Source organism: Dendrobates tinctorius, unplaced genomic scaffold, assembly GCF_039654945.1.
Source record: "Dendrobates tinctorius isolate UK_male_01 unplaced genomic scaffold, ASM3965494v1 ptg000134l, whole genome shotgun sequence".
NCBI lineage: Eukaryota > Metazoa > Chordata > Amphibia > Anura > Dendrobatidae > Dendrobates > Dendrobates tinctorius.
In genome coordinates this window covers 7,389,067-7,399,964 of record NW_027361802.1, presented here as the reverse complement: position 1 = coordinate 7,399,964, position 10,898 = coordinate 7,389,067, and the positions used below count along the sequence as shown (strand labels likewise).

At 43.1% G+C, this 10,898-nt stretch overlaps 1 long non-coding RNA gene across 2 annotated transcripts in view; it reads left to right on the top strand.

Annotated features, from left to right (window-relative positions):
- The first annotated feature begins 4,342 nt into the window (after positions 1-4,342).
- Positions 4,343-10,898, top strand: part of LOC141048264 (uncharacterized) — a 51,809-nt gene continuing 45,253 nt past the window's right edge. Inside the window, exons 1-2 of one of the 2 annotated variants that reach the window (XR_012220015.1) lie at positions 4,343-5,052; positions 6,551-6,629. This is a non-coding gene — a long non-coding RNA (uncharacterized lncRNA). Of the gene's footprint in view, positions 5,053-5,463; positions 6,073-6,550; positions 6,630-10,898 lie in introns of those variants that run through there. The other variant, XR_012220014.1, reaches the window with a different exon arrangement.

Here is a 10,898-nt window from a genome sequence, read left to right as displayed (position 1 = left end):
CGTTTTTATTGGTACCATTTTCGGGCATGTGATTTTTTTTGATCGCTTTTTATTTAGATTTTTGGGACGCAGAATGAACAAAAACCAGCGTTTCATGAATTTCTTTTGGGGGGGTGCGCTTACACCGTTCCACGTGCGGTAAAATTGATAAAGCGGTTTCATTCTCCGGGTCGGTACGGTTACAGCAATACCTCATTTAGGTCTTTTTTTATGTTTTGGCGGTTTTTTGCAATAAAAACAATTTTATATAAAAAATAATTATTTTTGCATCGCTTTATTCTGCGAGCTATAACTTTTTTATTTTTTGCTGATGATGCTGTGTTGTGGCTCGTTTTTTGCGGGACAAGATGACGTTTTCAGCGGTACCATGGATATTTATATGCGTCCTTTTGATTGCGCGTTATTGCACTTTTTGTTCGGTGGTATGATAATAAATCATTATTTTTTGCTTCGTTTTTTACTTTTATTTTTTAAGGGGTTCGCTAAAGGGGTTAATTAATGGGATCAGTTTTATAGGGCGGGTCGCTACGGATGCGGCGATACCAAATATGTGTACTTTTATTGTTTTTTTGTTTTTTTTTTCAAAAAATTAATTTATTGGGGAATATTTTTTTTTTTTACTAATTTATTTAGCGATTTTTTAAAAATTATTTTTACACTTTTTTTTTTAAACTTTATTACATAGTCCCAGGTGGGACATCACTGTCCTGTGACAGATAGCTGATCTGTCACATCACAGATCACTGTGACAGATCAGCGATCTGTCACAGGCATAAACGCAGACTTCCTCATGCCTGCGCTTTGCAGGCAGTGAGGAAGCCAGCTCCCTACAGGAGCCATCTTGGATCCGGGGGCCTGTAGGGAAGGAGTCCCCCGCAGCAGCGCTGCACATTGCGCTGCCGTGGGGGGCTCAGGGAAGCACGGAGGGAGCCCCCTCCCTCCCGATGCTTCCCTTTAACCCCCGGTACACCGCGATCGTGTTTGATCGCGGTGTACAAGGGGTTAACGTGTCAGGGGCGGTCCGTGACCACCCCTGACACATTGTGCCGGGTGTCAGCTGTGATAATCAGCTGACACCCGGCCGCGATCAGCGGCCCTCACCACGTGGGCGCCGCTGATCACATTAGATGTACTATCCCGTCCTTGGGAATTAAGTCCCAGGGCACATGGATGGGATAGTACGTCTAATGGCAGAAAGGGGTTAATTAAACTGATAGGACTGGATTTTTAAAGGCACACAACTGTCTATATAAGACCTCACAGCTCACAGTACATGTCAGATCAAATGGGAATCATGAGGTCAAAAGGAACTGGCCAAGGAGCTCAGAGACAGAATTGTGGCAAGGCACAGATCTGACCAACAATACAAAAGAATTTATGCAGTACTCAGGGTTCCTAAGAGCACAGTGGCTTCCAAAATCCTTAAATGGAAGAAATTTGAGACCACCAGAAGTCTTCCTAGACCTGGCCGTCCAGCCAAACTAAGCAATCATGAGAGAAGAACCTTGGTGAGAGAGGTAAAGGAGAATCCCAAGATCACTGTGGCTGAGCTCCACAGATGCAGTAAGGAGGTGGGAGAAAGTTCCACAAAGTCAACTATCAATGCAACCCTCCACCAATCGAGCCTTTATGGCAGAGTGGCCTGATGGAAACTTCTCCTCAGTGCAAGACATATAAAAGCCTGCATAGAGTTTGCTAAACAAACACATGAAGGACTCCCAGACTATGAGAAATAAGATTCTCTGGTCTGATGAGACGAAGATAGAACTTTTCGCTGATAAGTCTAAGCGGTACGTGTGGAGAAAACCAGGCACTGCTCAATAACTTGCCCAATACAATCCCAGCAGTGAAACATGGTCGTGGCAGCATCATGCTATGGGGGTGTTTTTCAGCTGCAGGTATAGCACGACTGGTTGCAATTGAAGGAAACATGAATGCGGCCAAGTACAGAGATATCCTGGATAAAAACCTCTTCCAGAGAACTCTGGACCTCAGACTTGGCCAAAGGTTCACCTTTCAACAAGACACTGACCCTAACCACACAGCTAAAATAACAAAGGAGTGGTTTCAGAACAACTCTGCGACCATTCTTGACTGGCCCAGCCAGATCCCTGACCTAAACCCAATTGAGTATCTTTGGAGAGACCTGAAAATGGCTGTCCACCAATGTTCACCATCCATCCTGATGGAACTAGATAGGATCTGCAAGAAAGAATGGCATCATTCCCAAGAAGACCCATGGCTGTACTAGCTCAAAAGCTTCTACTCAATTCTGAGCAAAAGATCTTAATACTTATGACCATGTTGTCATGCCGCCTGTTGTGCCGCTCTCACCTGGGGGCGTGATCCACGCCCGACGTCATCACTTCCGATGCCGCGGCCGCTTCGGGGATCCCGTCGGGTACTCACGCGCATCTCTCGTACTTGGTTCCATGGCTGTGCAGTATTGCTGGTTCACATGTGTGCTCTTCTCGGCTATGGCTGCAGCCTTGTCCTCTCTATGGACCTGGAGGACCTGACCTGGAAGTCCCTGTGCTCCTGCCCTATATCAGGCTACCACTTCCTATGGGAGGTGCCTGATTATTGTTGTGCTTCCTGGCTTGGTCTACTATGTCCTTGCCTGGCTGTGCGCTGTATTCGGGTCCCCTGCCTTGCGCTCTGTTCCTGTACTCTGCCTTGTGCTCTGTTCTTGAACTCTGCCTTGTGCTCCGTTTCTGTACTCTGCCTTGCTGTACTTTCTAGTGCGCTTTCTGTGTTCTGTCGCGCCTCTTGGCACATGCTCTGCTCTGTGCCCTAGGTAATACAGATGGTTAGCACTCGGCCAGAGGGTTCGAGTTCGCGGTGCCAGTGAGAAGGAACGGATAGTCCCAGAATCGCATAAACAATGTATAGTCACTGCACACGCTGATTGTACTTAATGTGAAGTAAATTTATTGCTTGACAGTGAGGAAGCGACATCAAACGACGTTTTGGCCACATCGGCCTTTATCACAAAGTCGCTGTAATAAAATACATACGATTGGGCCTACTTCCCATCCGCCATAATTTATCACCTGTTGAAAAACAAGCTATCTCATCCTTGAGGGACAATCCAAACATCATTATAAAACCGGCAGACAAAGGAGGAGCAATCGTTGTCATGAACAAGAATCAATACGTGACCGAAATTCAGAGACAACTCTCGGATACCAACACATACAGGAAAGTTCATACTGACCCGACATTCCAAATACGTAGGAAAATAGACCAAATTCTTGACAAACATATGCAGCTTAAGACCATAGATGCAAAGACTAGAACATTTCTGACAAACCAACATCCCATAACCCCGGTACTCTACACCCTCCCCAAAATCCACAAAAACCTACACAACCCTCCTGGACGTCCAATAGTAGCTTCCACGGACTCCATCCTCAATCCTTTATCCATTTTTCTAGAGAAAATATTAACTCCATTTACTCACACCACTAAATCTTTTATTTTGGACACAGGCGATTTCCTGAATAAGATTTGTTCCATTAATTCCGTTTCACCCAGCAGCATTCTCTGCACCTTTGATGTCAACAGTCTATACACATCAATAACACATGATAAAGGTATAGAGGCAGTCAGACTAACTCTCATGGAAGCTAATACTGCACCGGACACACAGGCTTTGTGTTTGGACCTTCTAAATATAGTCTTACGGGAAAACTTCTTCCGATTCCAGGATGATTTTTTCATCCAGACATGCGGCACCGTGATGGGCTCTAATGTAGCCCCCGCGTACGCAAATCTTTACATGGATAAGTTTGAACGAGACTGCATTTACGCCAATCCACTTTTCCAGGAATTTGCCACAGTGTGGCTTCGCTACATTGATGATATTTTTTGCATATGGGGTGGGGACTCAACTATCCTTTCTAAATTCTATGATACCATCAACAATGCCAGGCATGAGCTGAAATTTACAATGTCCCACAACCTGGAATCAATCAGTTTTTTGGATACTAGGGTCAAAAAAGATGCACATGGAACACTGTCATCCGATCTTTACACTAAACCCACCGATTGCAATAATCTCCTTCTGTATGACAGTTGTCATCCAAGGTCCACCCGTAATAGTCTCCCACGATCACAGTTTAAAAGGATTACCAGGATTGTATCAGATCCTTCGACTAGAGACCTCAGATTACAAGAAATGTCTGATAGATTTGAATCTAGGCATTATCCATCTACACTTCTAGCTTCTGAGATGACTAAAGCACGGATTGACCCCGACACCACCAGAACCACAACAATCAAACCACCCAGACTCCCATTCGTCCATGGTCACCACCAGTCCATGCAAAGAATACATAATCTCATCCACAAACATTGGCCTCTATTGACCAGATCCTATCCTAGGATTAACCTCTTTAAATCCCCACCATTGATGTGCCTGAGGAGACCTCAAAATCTTAAGGACAAGCTTGTCCGGGCTGACCTGGGTACCTCCAGTCACATCAATACACATACTCTAACAGGACAAAAGAGAACTGGTACATTCCCTTGCCTAAACTGCATGAGCTGTTCCAATATCATCAAAGGCAGTGAGATAGTCCACCCACGTTCTGGCAAATCCTATCCAATTAGGGATTACTTCACTTGTGAAACTAACTTCGTCGTTTACATCATCAAATGTCCATGTGGTTTATTGTACGTGGGTGAAACCACCCAGGCAATCAGGGACAGAATATCCAGTCACAAGTCTACGATTAGATGCGAGAAAACATGGCTCCCACTTCCTGCCCATTTCAAGGAAGCCCGACACAACGTATCACAACTACGGTTCCAAATTATTGAAAAAGTCCCTAGACCCAAAAGAGGTGGGAACCATGTTCGCCTTTTAAAGCAATGGGAGACATTCTGGATCTACACACTAGACACCTTACATCCGAGGGGTCTCAATCGAGAAATCGATTGGCTAATCTAATAATTTTTATAAAAATTTCTTTTTTTCTCTTCCTCTTTCCCTAGACCCATTGATTGGTTGCCTTCTTGAGTCTCCCCTTTTTACATCTAACCCAAGCGGTAAGATAATGAAACATAATGTGTTTTTGTTTTTTGTTTTTGTTTTTTGTTTTTTCTTTTTCTTTTTTGTTTTTGTTTGTTTTTTCTTTTTCTTTTTCAAGTTTGCAAAAAAGTTTTCCACAACCCCAACCCCCCCCCTCCCCCCTTTTTTTTCCCTTCCTCTGTTTGAAGGCATTTTGCCGTACAATTTATTTTCACCTTTTCTTTACAAATTTGGTCTTTTTATTTACTTTTCAAAAAAAATTTTTTTCCCCTTATATTTTGTTCCTTGCAGGTTTTCCCCCCCCCTTTTTTTTCCTTTTTTTCTTCTTTTCTTTTTTTCTTTTTTTTCCCCCTTGTTCCTTTTTCTCTTTATTTTTTATTTTCTTATTTTTATTTTTTATTTTTTACTTTTTATTTTTTATTTTTTGTTTATTTTTATTTTTTATTTTCTACTATTCTCATTTTATATCTTTATTTTTCCCTTTATTATTTTTCCTTCTTTATTTTTCCTTTTTTCTAATCTTCATAATTCATTTGATTTGAGTTCATAACCTTCTCCATTCTCTCCCCTAGGTCTGACATCACTCTTTTCATTTCTTTTATTTTTTATGCTTGTTTAAGTTTGGACTCCTACGCAATTCAAATGCTGTATATTTACATGTATGATTTGCAATAATACTGTTCGTTTATATTTGTTTCCATATGTTAATTGCCTAGTCTCTTTATATATAGCACACTGCACCTCCCCCCCTGATGCGTGTGTCCCACTCAGAGCTACAGCAGTCTCTGCATGGCCTCATTAGGTTTTCTTTGATTGCGCTCTACTGCGCATGTGTGAACAGCCAGCGCCATCTTTTTGGTGGGGATCACTGTGAGACACTACGGCCGTGCTCCAATGCACACGCCCCGGCGTCTGATGTCACTTCCGGTCACATGACCGGACCAGACAGGATAAAAAGCACAGCCTGTGATCCAGCGCTCACTCACTGCTCTGGCACCATTGTGCAGACTTCACACTCCACTGAGCCACCAATAATAGTAAGTACTGTCCCATTGGGACCACTGCTGTACCACCAACCTTACCATGGTCCCTACCCAGGACCACCGCTGCATCACCAACTTTTGTATGGTCCCAATCCAGGACCACCAATCCTGCCACATCTCTAATGTACCCCCTTTTTCTTTGTTTAGCAGTGGCATATTTACCAGTCCACCACCTCTTCAAGGAACAGGATTTAGCGGCAACTTTGGCATATTTCTTTGTTTTCCCTAAATAGAATACAGCTTTTGTCTGGACAGCTAGATACCTGGGCATATTTTTACAGTCCCTCACTGTCTTTTTTGTATACAACTAGCTACGCCACTTATGCTGGTTAATCTGTTTTATCCATCTGTCCTCCAGACACCCAGTTCAGTACTTGATCTATTTTCATTTTTTACTCTTTATTTTTTATTTTTGTCTTTTTTTCTTTATTTATGTCACCCTAACGATATGTTCATCTATCCCTACTTACAGAATATGCTATCAACTCATTTATGCCTAGCAGTGACACTATCGATTTGGTGAAAACAGACCCTACATTCAATTGAAAAGGGTATGACCACGCTCCTTCATGTTTCTTATCTACCGCGTAATCTCTCAGTTTCACGTGTTTGATGTCTCCACATCTTTCTAAATAATTCTAGTGCTTATATTCCATGCTCTCTGGATACTATGTGTATATATTTTGTATAAAGTTTACAATTTTTTGATATTTTTATGTATGTATTTTATTACAGCGACTTTGTGATAAAGGCCGATGTGGCCGAAACGTCGTTTGATGTCGCTTCCTCACTGCTCTGTGCCCTGTCGTGCTTCTTAGCACACCTGCTGTCTTGCCTTGCACTCTGGCGTGCTTATCTGCGCACACTCTGTCTAACCCTGCACTCTGGCGTGCTTCCCAGCGTGCGTTCTGTCTAACTCTGTACTCAGGCGTGCTCCTTTGCACGTGACCTGCTCGCACCCAGACGTGCTTGTCTGTGCAAGCCAAATGTGCTCCCATGTACACACCTTGTATTGTCCTGTACTCTCCATGCTTCTGTACACTTGCCCTGTATTGTCCTATACCCTTTGTGTCCCTGTGTCCATGCTTTGCACACTCTTGTACTCTGCACATTCTCTGTTGCTAGACACACTCACTCGTGTCTACTGTGAGCCGGCCACCTGGTTCCAGCAGTCATTGTACCTCACCTCCTTGGGCTTGCGCCTGACACTCCCTGTATAGGGGGTGGTCCTCACTAGGTCAGCTCATCCTGGATGGGTTGGTGCCACGACCCAGAGGGTCCACTCCAGGAGTCGTCACACATGTGACATTTCAGTTTTTCTTTTTTAATAAATTTTCAAAAATTTCTACATTTCAGTTTTTTTCAGTCAAGATGGGTGCAGAGTGTACATTAATGAGAAAAAATGTGCTTTTCTGAATTTACCAAATGGCTGCAATGAAACAAAGAGCAAAAAATTTAAACCGTTCTGAATGCTTTCCGAATCCACTGTAAATATGTCACTTGGTCAAAGATTCAATTACTTTGGTTGATATTACTGTAGGAACAATATACAGAAATAAGAGTAGAGAAACATTGTAACATATTGCACGGTATTTGTAAATACAGTTATCACAATGCAATACAATACAAGAAATTAATTAGACACGAGACAATCGTGCTACGGCAGCCTTGCTGAAGTAGAATTAGCCGAATTTGTTAAAAGGGTCACACCACTTTATAAATTTGGCTCTTCTTGTAAGTGGCATGTACCCTCCATATTCTGAGACAGATGTGCTACTCCTATGAATTACCATATCCTCAATCGACCTAGCTCTGCCCACTTAGTCAGATCTGAGTCAAACTGGCGAAAAACACCAAATGTCACCAAATTTTTGGCAACCTTCCTTTTAAAATTTTTGCTACTTTTCAGAGCTGTTATACCAGTTTTCTGGCATAAAAGCTTTGATGAATTGTCCCCAATCAGTAGTTTAGCTACTGGTGGGGCAGTGGGGGCGGTCACCCAGGGCCCCGCATTCTGAGAGGGCCCTCCCAGAGCTACATTATGTAAATGTATCAACGAGAACATCGTGCCGATACAGTTACATTCTGCGGCAGAGCAGGGAGAATCGATCTCCCTGCTCTGCCACCCGGCCGCTATGGGGCACCTAAGGAGACGGTGGGGGGCCCTGTGTCACCAGTGGGCCTCCCGCTCATCATCGCAGGGTCAACTGTATTGGATAGATGCCAATACAGCTGATCGCATTGATGAGAGGAGGAGCATTACGCTCCCTCTCCCATCATCGCCCTCTCAGCATCTGACATCACCGATGCTGACAGGGGCTCACGATGATGTCAGTATTCGGTGCCCACAGTAATATGTGGTCTGGTCATGGTGCAGCGGTATTTGTTCCTTGTTTGTTATATTATTGTTCATTTTATAAATTGAGAAAAAAAATATACCGAAATTGTATTGGATATTTTAACAAATGTTTAGTAAGTTATAGTAAAGCCTGGCCAGAAGAGTCTACCTTGTCATGGAGGCGGATTCAAAAAATCTTTTGGTCAAAACAAAAGCTGCTGGCTATGCATGTGGTGATGGGAACTGGAAAGCTATGTGCACACGTTGCAGATTTGTTGCGTTGTTGCAGCGTTTTTTTATGAGCGGTAATGCTCCAAAAACGCAAGTGATTACTTAAGCAATGTTAATCGATGGAATTCCTGAATTGTTGTGCATATGCTGCAGATAGCTCCATTCTTATTTGCAGCAATTTAATTTCCACAGCATGTAAATTCTTGTTACAGATCTGCAGCGTTTCTGCACCCATTGACTTCCATTGAGTCAGTCAAATAAGCAGCAAAACCGCAGGTGTAAAAAGGTTTGCGGATTTGCTGTGGATGTTTTGCCAAAAACGCTGCAGAAAAGGAAATGATGTCAAAAGGAGGATGAGTGTGTGGGCGGAAAATATATATGTGGGCGGAGTATATGTGTGAGCGGAGAATATGTGCGTGTCTGTCTGTGGGTGTCTGTGTGTGTCTGCTTGTGTGTGATTGTCTGCGTATGTCTGCGGCTGTGTGCAGTAACGTTACCTCCGGTACTGTCAGTCACAGTGCTGTGGGATCATGCTGGCAAATGTCAGTGTGATTCCGCAGCTGACTGTGAGACTACTGCTTCCATCGGGCTATGTCTGCCGTCACTGATAACAGTGACAACAGGTGCCGCTGATGGGAGAGTAGAATCTTCTGCCAGCTCCTGTGCTCACAGTTAAAAAAAGTAAAATTACGTACACATTCCCATAAAAATAAAAAGCATTTAACCCCTTTCCTACATTGGACGTACTATTCCGTCAATTTGACCTGGGACCTAAGTCCCAAGGACGGAATAGTGCGTCTAATGCGATCAGCAGCGCTCACGGGGGGGAGCGCAGCTGATCGCGGCCGGGTGTCAGCTGATTATCACAGCTGACATCCGGCACAATGTGGCAGGGGCGGTCATGGACCGCCCCCGACAAGATAACCCCTGGCACACCGCGATCAAACATGATCGCGGTGTACTGGGGATTAAAGGAAGCATCGGCAGAGAGGGGGCTCCCTTCGTGCTTCCCTGCGACCCCCACAGCAGCACGATGTGCAGCGCCACTGCGGGGGTCACCTTCCCTGCAGGTCCCCGGATCCAATATGGCGACGGGGGCCTGCAGGGAGCTGGTTTCCTCACTGCCCGCAGAGCGCAGGCATGAGGAAGCCTGCAGCAGTGCCTGTGACAGATCGCTGATCTGTCACAGCGATCTGTGATGTGACAGATCAGCGATCTGTCACAGGACAGTGATGCAGTGATGTCCCCCATGGGACATTGTAATAAAGTGTAAAAAAAAAAAATAAAAAAAAAAAAAAATGTAAAAATAAGAAAAAAAACAAAACAATATTCCCTAATAAATTCATTTTTTGAAAATAAAAAAGCAAAAAAACAATAAAAGTACACATATTTGGTATCGCCATGTCCGTAATGACCCACCCTATAAAACTGTCCCATTAGTTAACCCCTTTAGCGAACCACTTAAAAAATAAAAATAAAAAACGAAGCAAAAAATAATGATTTATTATCATACCGCCGAACAAAAAGTGCAATAACGCGCAATCAAAAAGACGCATATAAATATCCATGATACCACTGAAAACGTCATCTTGCACCACAAAAAACGAGCCACAGCACAGCATCATCAGCAAAAAAATAAAAAAGTTATCGCTCGCAGAATAAAGCGATGCAAAAATAATTATTTTTTATATAGAAATTGTTTTCATTGCATAAAACCGCCACAACATAAAAAATGACATAAATGAGGTATCGCTGTAACCGTACTGACCAGAAGAATAAAACCGCTTTATCAATTTTACCACACACAGAACGGTGTAAACGCACTCACCAAAAGAAATTCATGAAACGCTGGTTTTTGTTCATTCTGCGTCACAAAAATCTGAATAAAATGCGATCAAAAAATGTCATGTGCCCAAAAATGGTACCAATAAAAACGTCAACTCGTCCTGCAAAAAATAAGACCTCACATGACTCAGTGGGTCAAAATGTGGAAAAATTATAGCTCTCAATATGTGGTGATGCAAAAACTATTTTTACAATAAAAAGCGTCTTTTAGCGTGTGCCAAATATAAAAACCCACAATAAATAGTAAATCAAACCCCCCATTATCACCCCCTTAGTTAGGGAAAAATAATAAAATAAATTTTTTTTTTGTTTATTTCCATTTTCCCGTTAGGGTTAGGGTTAGGGCTAGGGTTACGGCTAGGGCTAGGGTTAGGGTTAGGTTTGGAGTTAGAATTGGGGGATTTCC